The sequence below is a fragment of the Lissotriton helveticus genome, chromosome 9 (assembly GCF_964261635.1).
Source record: "Lissotriton helveticus chromosome 9, aLisHel1.1, whole genome shotgun sequence".
NCBI classification, from domain to species: domain Eukaryota; kingdom Metazoa; phylum Chordata; class Amphibia; order Caudata; family Salamandridae; genus Lissotriton; species Lissotriton helveticus.
The window spans coordinates 691,815,620-691,829,452 of record NC_136070.1 but is presented as its reverse complement, the minus strand read 5'-3'; the positions used below and the strand labels follow the sequence as shown (position 1 = coordinate 691,829,452).

The following is a 13,833-nucleotide window of genomic DNA, read 5'->3' as shown; positions in this document are numbered from 1 at the left end:
AACACTTTTTGCATGCAATTGAAGAGTTAGGTGCCGTTAAAGAAGGGCACATCCGCCATTTATGTGCAGGGCTTTAGTATAACCAAACTAGTTTCCCATAACAGCCTTCTACTGAATGCCTAGGATGCGCTAAATGCTTCCGTCACCCAGCATTAATTAGGACTACTCAGTGTCCTTCTTCTGTCTTCATAACCCCAAGCCTTAGTCCTACATCACTGTCTCTAGTTGCTTAGGGTTTCACATGCCGGCTGGTTGTCCTTCCTTACTGTTAGTATATTACCTCGGAGCATGGACGGACGCCTAGTATGAAGGTACTCCTCCAATCTAACGCAACAAAATAAAAACTCCCGCTGATTTCACCTCAGCCGACCTGCACACCTGACAGCAAACAGAGGTGAGTATAAGCCGATGCACGTTGAGTCTCACAATACAGTGTACAGCGGCGAAATAGTCTCTTGCTAGTTCGTGCACGTGCGCTCTCCTAGGTGTGGCCCGCATCACCGCACTTAGGACAATAGCCTCACCTTACAGTAGTAATAACGAGTACGCGTTTCACGCTCCAGTGAAGGGGTGGTGCTGACAGGTCTGAAAAGGGGTAAGTCTAGCGCGAGAAGAGAAGACAAGATACCCAGCAGGTAGGAAGGAGCTCGCCTTGTGCTTACGGGAACTATATAAATATACAGTTGGAGCAGGTAAAGGGAAAACCATTAAAGTAGTTTTCTGTGTTTTTAGAAGAAAATGGCATTGTGTCACAAACTGCCTACTGTATGGCCTGGCTGCACTTTAGCCAGTCCGGGCTTTCTAGTCTTTGGCATGCTGAGCTATTTTATCTCATACATAAAACGAAAAGCGAAAGTGCAAGTCACGTTCTCTTTATTATAGAGCAACATCTGTCTGAAGGCATACCTAACCGCATTTGTAAAAAAATTAAAGAGATTTTGAATAAAGAATCTGTAAACTTTATTTTCCCCATTAACTTCCAATGACGAGAAACAATTTTAAGTAGGAAAGCCCTAAATTAAATACGTTTTAGCTATACAAATCCGGAGTCTCCCCACTGAATTGGGTATTTTGGCATATTTGTGAAAGTATTGCACATAACAAGCGATGTCTCTTTCTTTCAATGGTACATTAGGAAAAAAACTGGGAAATTAATTTCCATTAATTGGCTGAAATGTATTTCATTACAATATGTGCTTTTTCTGACTCCTGCATCTGGTGGGCACTTCTCTGTAAGCCATAGCTGTTTGTATCGCTGATCTTAGATATTCCCTAAAACATTTAGGAGAGGAAAAACGAATGCGTATGGCGTGTACGAAATTGCGTAATTGTTTTGGGAAATGTCATGAAATGTTTTGCAGAATGATACTTTAAGAACAAAATATATATTTTTAGTATCTTGCATGACTTGTATCGTGGAACCACCCGAAATAAATAAATCTCTAATTGACCATCAATCATAAAGCAAACCTTCTTATGAATACTAGTTTTCTAACTTGTTTTTTTGCGTCAGAAATAATATTTTTTATTGGCTTATTACTTTAAACACATTCAGTTACCTTTATTCTCTGTACACAAAACTGAGTAACCATTCCAGCTCAATATATTACAATCTTTCTTCCCATCCCCCAGATGCCACACGTATACCGTTGTGCTTGACAGTTATTTGTTATTTTGCAATCAAGAATAAAGTAAATATTAAAAAAACCTTAAAAATGAGGCTCACATTTGATAAGGTTTAATTTTTTATGATGAAATGCCCTATCAAATATATTCAATCTTCTTTTTTTTTTTTTGCCTTTATGGCGGTGCCCTTGGCAGCAAGCAGTATTACCAATGCATTATTCAGCATACATTATGTGGTTTAATCGGTCTTGTCTCTCTGCACTCCCCAGTTTATATCAACTCTTTATATTTCAACCTTCAAAAATTGACAAATTACTGAGGTCTTCATCAGCACCTGTATCCTCTTTGACAGATCTCCCTAATGTGTGAAATAAAAGTGGAACAATTAATAATCTGGGGTTGTTTCATTTTCACTCCACTTGTATACACCTGAAGAAGGCATCATTAAATGTGTATTGATTGTTGTTGTCATCTCAGTTATGATGTACTCTACAGATGGATGCAAAGAAGCATTATTTTGCACACCATAAGGCAAAAGTCTTGAATAGTCTACTTGGGTATAGAAGCTTCCATCCAAGTAGTAGTATGAAGGAGAATCTGCTATATGGGGAGTTCTTACAATTATGGACAAACTGTATGTGTATGGAAGACTGATTTACCAGAGTGATTGATGAAGAGATTATCGTAAATGAGTTGCGCACAACAGTTCTTGAAAGGGTCACTTAAATATGCCTGGTACAACCCCATAGAACATTAACACCTAGATATAAGGAAAATAAACCAGCTCTGTTAGTGTAAATACCTCTAACAGTGTAACAAATGGAATTTAGAGAATCATGGATAAGAACTGGCTCATCATTGAAACAATACCATGACTCTACAAAAAACATTTGTTGTATTAAAAAGAAATACAAACATGATAGGAGGCCTTGTGAGATCACAGTTTGGCGGTCCTCGTAAACAAATGCTCATTAAAAAATACTTGCAGTCACCACTAGCTTTTGGCCACCATAGATGTGATTCCTATTCTTTTGGTGATCAATCTATGATGGGTACCAAATGTATTTATGAAGAAATTAGGGCGACCAATAACATTTACCAATTGCGACTTGAGAAATATTCTATATTGGGATGTTTGCTCTAGTAATTGGACCTCCTTTGGGAAAACCAACTAAATTGATTCAACAACACAAGTCAAAAATAAATGCAAGGTTCTCAATTCGCCATTAGTTTCTCAATTTATTGAAAAAGACCACTCAGAAAACAAATTCAAATGGGGATTTTTGGAGTCGTTTCAATGAAATGGGAGTATAATTGGAAAAGGGACAGTCTCTTCTTTCCAACAATACCACTCCCACAGTCATCGGCGCTTGGGGGGAGCTGACCTGTGCCTGAGTTCCGATCCCTATGAAAGCTGACACAGCCTATAGGCTCCAGCTGCTTACAGTCTGTGTGACTGCAGCGAACATGGCACTCTACTTTTCCCAGACCCGTAGTGTTAAAAAACAAGAAGACAGTCTTGGTCAGGTCAAGATTTTTGACAAGACAGTAAATCCTTGTGGTGCAAACACCAGAAGGATTTTTTTTACCTACAGTGTGTGGGCAAGATGCTCGTATCGTCCTTGCTGCACAGGTAGTGGGAAGGACATGAACACCACGTCCTCCATACCCTGCAAAGAGGATCCAGAAAGAGACATCTGTAGTCTGTGAAACTGAGTCTGCAAGTGAATTGAGAAAGCATACATTCTTCACACACTGAGTAAGTGGCAATCTAATGCTTGTTGGTTGTCGACTTTTTGAAGTCCACAGATCTGACCAGCATTTTATCCATCCCCCCTTTTTTTCATTGTTGAATACATTTTCCTGCTGATTTCTAGCGAGTCCCGGTAAGATGTCATTAACAAAGCACTCACAAGTGTCTCTAAATAATAGTCCTTTGTAAGCATTTGTTTTCGTGTTTTTACAGAGCACACAACTGTGATAACAACAACTAATACCGTTTTAATGGTGACTTCTTCTCAGGCATACAGTGGCGTGAAAATGAAACTACCCCAAAAAAGCAATTCATTGCTCCACTTTTATTGCAATACAGGAACCCTATGTGAAGGGTCCGGAGACCTGGTGGGTGTTGTGTGGTTACTGCTTACTAAGTCAGTGTGTACCAAAAATGTAAGAAAGAAAAATTTCTTTCTAGAGTCCCCTCACTCACCGGGGTTGCCCCACGGTGACATGCTTCATCATTGGGGCCATCCCAGTTCTCTACGAAAAGGGGCGTGCTGCGACAAGGCGACTACGCTGGAGCACTAGTTTTGTGAGATGACTATGTGTGGTGCTAGTGTGGTGATGGTGGAGTGGGTGTGAAATTAAAAATACCGTGCTAGTGGGCCTCAACAATTTATTTTGCTCCTAGTGTGGTATAAAAATTAAAAAGGGGTAACACTGTGTTCTAACTTTTACTGAGCTAGATCAGTGTTAAGGTCGACATGTTTCAAGCTCCCCCAAGCTTTTCTTCAGGACCATACAGGGTCCAGCCCTGTATTGCCACTCCTGTTTTCAATTGAAAAAGTATAATAATAAATACTAATTATTTATATTAATAATAAACGCTGTTGATAAAAAAACATGCGTGTAGTTGTACATACGGTTGGTATTGTACTCGTAATGCTGTAAAAGAGAAGAACAGTTGTTTAATGGTAGACACCCCCTCCCGAAAAAGGGGGGAACAACTCACATGCATCTCACTTCCTCTAGGGCGTGAGTGTGCCCTGGGCACCATACTGGTGCGTGCTGGTTTTCAACCGGTGTAGAAAAATAAAGCACTGTGAATCAAGTGGTTTAGTGATTTTACACACAAGACAAACAGACTTAATGTGACTACTGACAAGACACACAACACATACACACAAAATAATAGCATGGCTGATGGTTATATTTATATAAACGAGTGTTTTTTAACACCCCATGGTCTTAGGCAAGGGCAGGAACGCCTCGTGGAAACATTGCTGAAAAAGGAGTTTCAAGGTTAGAGTTAGACGGGCTCCCTTACTATGTTGCCTTTTAGAATTGCTGGTATCCCTGCAACCTAGCCTCGTTGTGTACTTACTTCCTATCGGCAGACCCGCTCGGTAATACCTGATGCTTCCTCACCCGACCGCATACTAAAGAAAAACGGGCTCCCGGTGTGTTTTGAAGGCGCGAGCTTCCGGGTTGCACTGAAGTGTCTGTACACTAGAGCGCTTGCTTGTAGCGGCCATCTTGGGAGGATGTCATCGCGCTTAGCGCGAGTGATCAAGAGTTTTCAGTATTACTTTGGTATTATACCGATTTAGAAGGTGTAAAGCAATTTACAATGATGCTGGATATGGGGGTATATTTATAAGATAATTTAGAACCCAGGTATTAGGACTCGGAAAACTGTTGTTTTTGCAAAATAAGATTAACATAAATTTAGAAAACGGATTGGGGACATTGGGCTGACAGGCTATATTGCCTAATGGCAGTAGTTAGTAAATGTAGAAGGTCTTATTTATGGTTCTTGGGAGACTATATCGGAGTGTTGGATTGGTTTCAGTTTTACAGTTCATTTCGTATTAGCAGCTGGCCTAAGGGCGAAAAGCCCCCCACGGGATTTCATCATTAAGCCCAAGGGTGTCTGTATGCAGACGGAACACCCATCTTTGCTCTTTCTCATGGAGGATTCGTTCCAGGTTGTCTTTGTTTTTGACTGCCTCTATGACCACCCAGGTCAAGTCGTTAGGTGTATGGTTCTGTTCAATGAAGTGGGTGGTCATTCTTGTTGTGGCTCTTTTGCAACTGATGTTACTTCTGTGTTCTACTATGCGGGTACTGACCTTTCTCGTGGTCATACCCACATAGTGTAAATTGCATGTGCAAGTTATCAAATACACCACTCCACTGGTATTGCAATTGGAAAATCCCCTAAGCTCCCATTTCGTAGTGTTGTTGAAAGTTATAGTTTTGGTTGGGGAAGTCAAATGACAGACACTACAATTGTTGCATGGGAAATGACCATTAGGTAATGGTTGGGATCTTACTGTCTGGGTTATCGATGTAGGACGGGTATGGACCAAATAATCTTTCAAGTTTTTACCCCGCCTATGGCTGAACATTGGGGTTGGTATGTTCAGGCCGCCGCTATTGAGTATTGACCAATGTTTTTTGATTATTTTGGACACACTGTCAGAAACTTGATTGAATGTAGTGATACAGATGGGTTTTTTGTTCTCAGGTTGTGTTCTTTCCTTGGGTTCTAATAGGGCTTCCCTATTGTTGTTGGCCGCCCGCTTCTTAGCCTCTTTGATCAATTTATTAGGGTATTTTCTGTTTCTCAGCTTGTTGCTCAAGTCCTCCGCTTGGGTTAGGTAGTCAGATTTTTTACTGCAATTCCTGCGTAAACGGAGGAATTGCCCAAACGGGAGGTTTTGTTTGAGATGACGAGGATGGAAACTATCAAAGGTTAAGAGGCAATTGCGTGCTGTCTCTTTGAAGTGGGTTGTTGTCATCAGTCTGCCTGACTCAGCATGAATGTTTAGATCCAAGAAAACTAGATCAGTCTTGCTCATTGAGCAAGTGAACTTCAGGAATGGGTCCTGTGTGTTGAGCCAAGTTAGAAAAGTCCGTGCGTCTTCTTCCGTGCCTTCCCATATCAACAGAATATCGTCGATATAGCGTTTCCAATGCAGGATTCGGTGTCTGTGGGGATTTCTCTCATTCAGTATTTTGTTTTTCTCCAGTTGATGGACGTACAGTCCGGCTATGCTCGGCGCAAATGTACTGCCCATACTGGTCCCGTGTTGTTGTTTGTATAGGGTTGATTCGAAACGGAAGAAGTTCTCACACAGTGCTAATTGGCAGCATTCTAGTACTACATGGCGGGGGGGTGTGGAATTCCCACTCGCTCTCGTAAAGTACTTCCTCCAGAATCTGTAATGTCTCTCTGTGTGGTAAGCTGGTATATAGACTTTCGACATCCAGACTTATCAGAAGACTGGATGTCGCGTCAAAGGTTAGATTTTGTAAGAGGCACAGTACGTCCTTAGTGTCCCTCAGATAGGTATCCGTTTTTTGCACTAAGGGTCTGAGGAAAGCATCCGCGAATTGTGAGAGAGGCTCTAAGATTGAACCTATCCCCGAGACTATAGGCCTCCCTGGTGGATTGTCTAGTCTCTTGTGGATTTTGGGGATGGTGTAAAAGTATGGTATTGTTGGCTTCTTATTTGTTAGGAACTCAATTTCTTTCTTACTTAGCCAATCGTTGGCTTGACATTCCTCTGTTAGATATGCAATTGAGATTCTCAATCGTTCTGGAGGGTCTTCATCCAGTATGGCATAGTTCCGTGTGTCTCCTAGTAGGCGGAGGCACTCATTTCTGTAATCCGTGGTATTCTGTAATACAATTGCACCGCCTTTGTCGGCTGGCTTGATGGTAATGAGGTTGTTCTTTGACAGTTCTTGCAATGCTGATTGTTCAGCTTTGCTAGTATTATGAAATACTTTGATTGTGCGTGGGTCTAACTCCTGTGCCTCTCTCATGATCGCTTTTTCAAAAGTTAATACTTCCACCGGTAGGCTGTGTGCTGGAGGGACAAAATTCGATTTTTTATGCAGTCCTGTGTCACTCTTTGTTCGTTCTGTAGGATCTTTGTCTTGGAAGAATACCTGCAATTTGACTTTTCTCAGGAACTCCTTTAGTTCAACGCACAGTTTGAACTTATCTGTGGTAGGGGTGGGAACAAATCCTAAACCCTTATTCAGCACTTGGTTCTGTGTGGCTGTGAGGCTTAGTGATGATAGATTTACCACTAAATCGGGTTGGTGCTCGTGGTTGCTTCCGGGGGGCCTTTGCTCCGTGTATGACGTGTTGTTGTCACCACTGGTTCTGCCCATTGTACTCCCTGGCTGGGTTTGTTTTTTGCTCTCTGCGTCTGACGGCCTCTCCCTAAAAAAGGTTTCCTTTGGTTGCCTTGGTTTCCTTGGTCATTTCCCCAATTCTGATAGTTGGGTTGATTGTACATTGGTGGGCCATAGAAAAAAGGCGGGGGAGGAGGGCAAAAATTATTATATGGGTCCTGGTACATTGGCCACATTGGTGCTTGGTTGCCTCTATACCCTCTTGTGTTGCCTCTTCCTCTTCTGGGTCTTCTGTTGGGGGTGGTGTTATAATTGCTTGATCCCCCAGAGCTACTTGATCCTGTGTCAGAGCCATCACTGTCGGTGTTGTATCCAGGGTTTCTGTTACTGGTTCTGTAATCGTCCCTGATATAGGGATATACTTTATCATGAGCAAAAGATTTCTTGTCTTTAGACAGTTTTATGTATTTTGAATCCTTTAGGCTGATTTCAAATTCAGACATGGTTTTGTTGAGTTCATTTAGTCTTTTTGTGAGTTCAGCTGGAGTCTGGAAAGACTTGAGGCGGATCTCCATGGAATGGATCTCTTCCTTCAGGGAGTCTACTAATCTGGTTGCGGTTTTTATAATTAGGACCAGCCAGTCTCTGGTACAGTGCCAGGATATTTGTGACCAATCTAATTTAAATTGTTTATCATGCTGGAAAATGAAAGGTTCATTCCTGACTATAAGGCCTCTTGGTGCTGCGTTGGCTTGTAAATATTCCGCCATCATGACACCATGGATCAGTGTTTTTATCTGAGTTCTTTTCAATTCGGTCAGTTCGTCCCAACATTGGCTTGCATCACTGTTTTCTCCTGTGGGTGCCCCTGCATGTGGTAGCATGGAGGCAATAGCTCTATCAACTTCATCTTCCGAGAATGATAATCCTGTGTTCTGTGCCATGGTTTCTTTTAGTGAGCACTTTTATTGCACACATTCGGATAATTTCTTTAAAAGGGCCCAAGCCCTTTTGAAGACTTGAGTAATTTAATTCCCTTTTGGTGGAAGTTAAAACGTGCAGCATCCAGATGAACCAGGGGTGCAGCAAATGGGCATATATCAGTATATGAGTGGTACTTGGCTGATGGGAAGATACTGACTGTAAATTGTTGTCCAGTTTTGTGTAAAGAGAATGAAGGTAATTAATGTGTTGAAAATGTGCTCTATATTAAAAATGATCATGGATGAAATAAGCACGTCAAGCTCCGGTATTCTCAGGAAATGTTGCTTTATGATTGTTGGTCGATTTGGATGTTTCTTTCTTTGGTTTATCTAATGTGCTCCATCCCCAGTGTTCTATAAAGAGTAGTTCGAATGTATAGATGCTCTACAACACGTTTAAAAAAAATAAGGGCCAGATGTATCATAGGCACCAATTCCGTTTCTATGGGAAAATGCTTTAGTACATACGGCCCTCAATACCTGAACGCCTGGAACATCAGTCGTAAATATGAGTACAATACAAAGATAATAACCAGATAATAGCTGCTGCCCAAAGACCAAGAGTAAATGTCACTGTTTTATTTCTTCATGTTTATTAACCAATTTAATTGGCTTGTAGTAATTTCGTCAGTATATAACAGTGACAAAATATATACATACACTTAATTTGTTGAATATATCTGTACGTTATTTGCTGTGATGTCATTGCCACTTAAGAAATAAGAATACCACTGCTAAAATCAAAACAGAATACTTCTGCCGCACACCACAATACCAAAAGCAACTGCGCTCAGAAAGCTCGCTGCTTCGTTTCTCTGGTGACTTTGCATTTTGTTTAATATTTTTGGAAGGCTTAATTTTGGACTGTTGACCGTTTTGAGCCATATCTCATGATGCGTTGCAAGCAGACTAGGAGTGGCGACTATCATTATGTTGGTTGCAGGTCAGTGCAGCAGTCTCTCACAGACACACTAAGCACATGCAGGGCAGTGGGGGAGTATAGAAGTGCTACAGCTGTGAGTCCGTGCCAAAGTCAAACTCTTCTGTGCCAATTTTATTTACCAGTACCTTTTCAAACATCTTGTAAGGCTAAGCAGTTTCTGAACCTTCAAAGTTTAAAATTATGTTTATTTGATTTGGATATATGTAATTCAGTAGAGAGCGTCTATCTTGACAATTTCCCATCTCCACCTAGTGTCTCCATGTGCGAGTTAGATGTGGATTACTTGTGCATACCCTTCAGGTGATTTCTTATATACCACTTAACTGTAGTTCCCCATCTAAGCATCAGTTAGACACGCTTCATCGGTGGATATCCCACAAGAGGATTTTCCTACCATTTATTGAAATGCACTTGCAGGAATCCTACAAGTCAGTCCATGCCAGGAGAATTCCTCTAGGCTCCAAGATCTTATGCAAAAATAGGTTAGACAACATGGACTGGTGTGGCCAAAGTTTGCAAGGATGAGCGAACAAAAAGATATATCCTGTTAGACCCATTTCCAACAGTAAAATTCCCAGATTTACCATACAAGCATCTTTGGCCCAAGCTACTATTTTTATTAAAATTATTATTTTACGTACCTATAGGTCCCCTAAACTGTTTCCTTGCTACTATTTCCGCTCCTGTTAACTTGTGCAGTGAAACATGCTTGAATTTCAACGATGTTGCTGTGACCAGGATAATGGTAATGCTTCTCTCACTAACTTCTGAGTACTCAATAACTTCTATTTACCTATGATATCAGTCTTGGTTTGAGGTCTGGTGGGGTCCAACTTGGAAGAACTTTTAGCTAATACACAAAAAACTTTAGCTTATCATCAAAGATCAGACTGTCTCTCCTCTGGTTCCTGCCCTTTGAAGGTGCTATGCTATTGACAACTGGTCTAAACAGCCAATTCACAAAGCTGTTTAATTTTAGCCAAACTATAGGCACTGTACCGGATGATTGGGAAGTAGGGGCTATTATTCCCCTTTTGAAGTAAATTTGAACCCAGACGACCTTACCAACTGTCATCCTATCACACTACTGCCTTCCTTAGTAAGGCCCGTAAAAAGCTGCATTGGCCCAGCTTCAAAGGTTTTGTGAAAGAGTCCAACATGTTTGACCAATGGTGAAAGGGCTGGCATCCGAATTGTGGACTGAATCTATACTGCAGGCAATAGGATTAATATGTCTGATTTGGGACAAGGGAGATACTGCAGTTTGTTCATATTAGAAGCCTCTGCTGCATTTGATGCAGTGGACCTTGTCACTCTGATGAAATGTATGGCCGAGATTGGGATTAAAGGTACAGTTATTGCCTAGATTTAATCATTTTACCTAATAGCGTTAAGTTTTCTGGCATCCCTTTTTTTTCTTCTGAAAAGGCTGCCATTCACTGTGAAGTCCCTCATCATCACCAGTGCTTTTCAACATCCATGTTCATCCTCTATTAGTGCTTATAGCTCTTTGTTACGCTGATGATACTCGGATCTTTATCAGATATATGTAGCCCTGAAACCGGCATCTAGTTTGAAGGCCATCTGACCTTTATGCAATGGTGATCGTAAGACAAACTCCTGCCTTTAGACAGTGCACGGTGCCCTTCTGATCTGGGATCCTTTGGAGCTGCAGCTCAGCTACAAAAACCAAGGTGCTAGTCTCACTTTTGGTCAAGATTCCTTCTCAGCAGTACATATTAATGCTTATCTGCATACTGTTTGACTCACCTTAAGGAAGATGCTCCGTTTTCTGCCGTCTGACAAGCATTCCAACTTAGTCTGCCATGATTTTGTCTCAGCTAGACTACTTTAACCGCATCCTGTCATTTGCTTAGCAACCTGCAACAAATCCAGACCTAAGCCCTGCAGCTACTTGTAAGGTGCAAAAAGCATACCTTCCTATCCCTGTTACTAAAACTGAAAAATTAGGATACAAGCCAGGTTCCAACTATATTGGTGAGTGCCGATGGCTCAAATGTGCATTAGTGCAGGCCATTAAGGCGAAGGATGTACGGCTAACCCGAACCATTAGGTTGGCTTATAATCAATGTTTGACTAAAACCAAAAGGGCGCGGAAAGCCCAAAGGTGGCATGACCATGGGGAAGCAGCATTATATAAGGATTCTAATACATGTTGGTCCCTTGTTTCCAAGGCTGGCAATTCTGCTGCCCTGGAACCTAATAACTGTTTCTCCCCCAGATTGGTTTGACCATTTTAAGAGCTTATATTATGTTAGCAAATCGTTGCAGGCTGTAGAGCCCTGGCCAAGTACAGTTTCCCTTCACTTTATGGGCTTATCTTTTGTTCAGGAGAACTCCTTTTCTCCTTCTACCCTTTCCTGCACTGCAAGCCCAGCTCTGAATCCGCGCGCACTCCATACTGCAAATCCAGCTTCTGAGTAACCTTTCCGTGCCGTCCATCATTATCCTGCCCGCTTAAAGTATAAATGCTCGGGCGCAGCATGTTATGTGCAGACAACGCAGCCTCTTCCTGGAACACTGAGCACTCTGGGGATGAGGGGGCTATCTCTGGCGCTGCAGCACAGAGTTGAGAGACTATGAGCTTTCTGGGAAGGTTGCGACAGGAAGCCCTCGTCTACAAGTGCAGGGGCATACTTTTAACCAATACGTTTTTTTGCTTTGACAACTAAGGTAGGACTCACTTAGTTTTCTTTTAATTTTGATATAGAAAAATTGTTTCATCTGTTGTGGTGCACGGGCCCGGCGCATGTTGAGTACGCCAGGTTCCCTCTCACCACTGTTTAGGTTTCGCCTGGCGTTCACTGCGCAGCAGTGTCGCGCAGGCGAAATCTTATGTTTTTCAGTATGGGGCTTTCACCCGCCTCTCTCTTCCATTGGCTAGCTCCATAAATTGAGGCTAGCCATTGGAAAAGAGATCTGTCAGTAATTCTTGGAGCAGATTCGTGGGCGTTCCGGTGATTTTTTTTCTCGCTCCGCCCCTTTTTTCCATCATGAAGTTGTGGGCGTTTACTTTTTTTTTTTTTACACCAATGTTTTTCTTCATTGTTAACCTCGTCCCTGTCCCGCGTGGTTGTATCCTGACCACCTTCCCGCTGTCCGTCCCCCCTCCCGCTGTCCTTGTTCCGGCCCCCCCCCTCGCAGATCACTACAGTCGCCGCTTGGGCAAGAGGTGTCTTTGTTCCCGCCCCCCCCTCACGGATCACCACAGTCGTCGCTTCGGGGCCCTGCATACAAAGAATCCGCATACAATTCAGTAAATGTTTATCCCATCCACCTCCCAACTGTTTCGATTAAATGTCATGTACTTGGTTAAAGTATAGGTGCTTTTTGGAGATTTAATTTATAGCACGAACATGACCCGAGGGTAGAAGAGCGCTTTACATGAGCACCAGTTGCGTTACAGACAGACACGCTCCTTTTAGTTAGGTGCGGGGAAATTACGTGATTTGCCCAGAATCACAAGACGTTAAGCGTCTCTGTCGGACTCGAACCTGGTTTCCCCTTGCTCTAGCCGTTAGGCCACATGTGCTCGATCCAAATGGTTCCCAATACCAGTGCTTTCTTTGTAAAATAATAAGTGCTCGTGCCCAAAACTCTGCTCGCACATCCGTTGTCGGCGTTATAAAATGTGCATGTGACGAATAGCAAAGCTGCGAAGACCGGAATCCACCTCCGCATTTTTTCCGTTGCCAGACACTCCCAGTTACCTCACTCTTGCAGGTTGATGCCAGCTGTCTCATTTGGCGACTGTTTTTATGTTTTGCTCTAACTGTTTATTTCTCCTTTGTATACTGTTTGCTCTGTTACTCCAGGGAAATATCTGAATACTCCAGGGAAATATCTGACACAGAGAAATAAGTTCTGGTCCCCAAAATTAAGCACTGCCCATTTTTTAAGTCTAATATGGATTTTAATTCTTCGATACGCAAGTAGAGCATTGAACAGGTTTACACTAAGCTTGGTATGAAGTTAGAAATTTGCTATGAACAGATCTTTTTTTGTTTGCTGATAATCCGCTCTATAGTTTTTGAGACGATTACAGGAAAAGGTGTCTTTTGGGATTCAAAGAGTAAATCGTGGGTGTGGGTATTTGTACCTCTTAATTCCGGAAACAGACATCTTTTAGTAAAGCACACGCGAACGCGTTGATTTGTTTTCCACTACATAAGCTAACATTTGATGTTTTTGAAATTCAATGCATTTCTATATACTTTAAACACACTTAAAAGTAACTTATTAGTAAGGGGAAACATTTACTCCATAGTTACATTGTTGATAAAACAATACATTTTTATATCAATAAGTAAAAACTCAATAAATTACTCAATCGAGAAAAACATATATTCTGAATCGGTTGCTGTTGTATTACGGATGTTGGTCACTAGC

General features: G+C 41.8%; 1 protein-coding gene across 2 annotated transcripts in view; it reads left to right on the top strand.

Moving 5' to 3' along the window:
- The first annotated feature begins 217 nt into the window (after positions 1 to 217).
- DPP3 (dipeptidyl peptidase 3) overlaps positions 218 to 13,833 on the top strand; it is a 468,907-nt gene continuing 455,291 nt past the window's right edge. Inside the window, exon 1 of one of the 2 annotated variants that reach the window (XM_078660787.1) lies at positions 218 to 394. The gene's annotated coding sequence lies outside the window, so the exon portion shown is untranslated. Of the gene's footprint in view, positions 395 to 474; positions 596 to 13,833 lie in introns of those variants that run through there. The other variant, XM_078660788.1, reaches the window with a different exon arrangement.